The sequence below is a fragment of the Meles meles genome, unplaced genomic scaffold (assembly GCF_922984935.1).
Source record: "Meles meles unplaced genomic scaffold, mMelMel3.1 paternal haplotype, whole genome shotgun sequence".
Lineage (NCBI taxonomy): Eukaryota > Metazoa > Chordata > Mammalia > Carnivora > Mustelidae > Meles > Meles meles.
In genome coordinates, this window is record NW_025721115.1 from 788,857 (window position 1) to 791,304 (window position 2,448).

Here is a 2,448-nt window from a genome sequence, read left to right on the forward strand (position 1 = left end):
CCTTATTATACTTTTAATATCACGTGCTTGAGTATAGTATATTTCCTACTCACTACATTCAGACATTAAGGAGGACATTACAAAATACATGATTCAAGATGCAAACATTGAGTTAACAGTTGAAATGTATTCCCAGAAGCCAAATACTGTTGACAATAACACCATTTTTTCGAGGTTTCAATTTGGAAAAGCATGTAGCTTCAATAACTATGATTAAGCCATCCTGAAATGAGCAAGAATCAATATATTTATCAATTTATTGCATAAATATCCTTTAGATTAACATATTCCAAACAGTATTCTAGGTAAAGTGATCTATATTGGTCAATCTCAATCAATAAGGGGTTCCTAAAGTGACATATCCTGTACAAATATCAATTATGCCAACAGTCTTTTCAGGGCACCAGTAACCTCTTTATTTCTCAGGCTGTAGATGAATGGATTCAGAAGAGGTGTGATGATGGTGTAAAACACTGCCACTGCCTTATCCTGTTCTGGAGAATGCAAGGAGTGTGGCCTTGCATAGGTGGAGAGGGTAGTCATATAAAATAGGCTTGCCACAATTAGGTGAGAGGAACAAGTGGAGATAGCTTTTGTCTGTCCTTTACCTGAGCTCACCTGGAACACCACAGTAAGTATACGGACATAGGAAGCTAGAATGGCCATGAATGGTAGCAGCAGAATGATAAACCCACTTAGGAGGATTGTATGCTCATACTGGGAAGTATCCTGACACACCAGTGGTACCAGAGATGGAACTTCACAGAAAAGGTGGTTAACAATTCGAGACCTACAAAATGGAAGTTGAAAAGCATACAACGTATGCACTAAAGCATTGATAGAGCTACTGCCCCATGTGCATGTGACCATGAACCAACAGATATTCTTGCTCATAAGTACAGGATAGTGTAAAGGGTGACAGATGGCTACATATCAATCATAGGACATGAAACCAAGGAGAAGGGCTTCAGTTCCAACAAGTGTCAAGAATACAAATGCTTGAATTTCACAACCTAAAAATGTAATGGTCTTACTCTTTGTCAGGAAGTCAGTGGTCATCTTGGGCACGGTGGTGGAGATGTACATCATGTCAATAAAGGAGAGCTGACTGAGTAGGACATTGGAGTGTGGAGTATGATGTCCAACTGAATGAGAAGGACCAGTATGATATTCCCCACCAGAGCCACTGAAAAGAGGGTTACAATGGCAACAAAGAGGAAAGTGTCCATTTGACCATATTGGAAAAGACCAGAAAGTATAAAATCTGTTTCTACACATTGGTTTCCCGTCTTCATAGTTTAAACTGAAACACATCAGAACAGATCATATCCCGAGATTCCATGAAAATCCTTTAAGGAAAAAGAAAGTGATTATTACTACATGCTTTTATTGCCTCCATAGCATTTTCTCAGCCAAATGAAATTTCAAGACCGTACGCCACTTCTATTTTCTTCCTTAGATGAGGGGAAAACAAATTATCTTATTACAGTAACTTTCAGAGAGTAAGTCCTGTATGATCAGAGTTTAGTCAAAATCAGAGTTTAGTCAAAATCGTTACACACAGGGCACATTTTAGAGAATGTAAGGTTGCTCAATTTCCCTTAGCCTTCACTTTTTTTTTCTCTTTTGATCACTAGATGAATTAATCCCAATCAATTTCCCAGTGTTTTTATGGGCATCCTAAAAGTAATTTAAATTTCTGTCCAGTTTGAAAAATACATGTTTCCTCGTCTTACTTTCTTTTGGAAAAGTACAGAATGCTTAGGCCATTTGTTAAGCATAAAAAGAGTTCTTTATTCCAGCTTCCTTCCATCTCTGAATCCAAGGATAATACTGTGGTATGCACGTGAACCATTGAATGCTGTAAGAAGTTCTCCACAATGTTAAATCACTCAACTTTAGTCTATAACAGCAGTAATAAAGTATGAATACAAAACATTTCAATAATTACAGAATACTTAGGCCTTTGTAAAACATATACATATTTTCTAATCAGGTTTTTTTGCCAGTTCTGTTTCCAAAAAATAATACTATGCTAAATACTAAAAACATTGAATGCTGTAAAAACATTTCCATAAATATGAAGAAGTTAATTTTAAGCTATGCAACATTTAATGTGTTATACATCAAGAAAATATTTCTCCTGATAGATGAGGAATGTGTGCCAAAGTTGGAGTTGCAATTAGAGGCACGTAAAATATATCATGCATCTTCTTTCCCCAAAAGAAAAAAAAAACATTACTCCCAGAATCCTACTACAACTTCCAGGATAAATTTCTACATACAGTTAAAATTCCTAATGAGTGGCTCAATTCCCTTTAATAAAAAGTAAACATTGAGGAATGACAGCTTGTATGATATTATGTTCACTAATTTAAAACTTACAATTCTCAATCCTAAATAAATATAATTACAATATACCACTGGTGTATTAAGCAATGGCTTGGA

General features: G+C 35.7%; 1 pseudogene; it reads right to left on the minus strand.

Annotated features, from left to right (window-relative positions):
- Positions 1-378: 378 nt before the first annotated feature.
- Positions 379-1,295, minus strand: LOC123935997 (annotated as a pseudogene).
- Between the last annotated feature and the right edge of the window lie 1,153 nt (positions 1,296-2,448).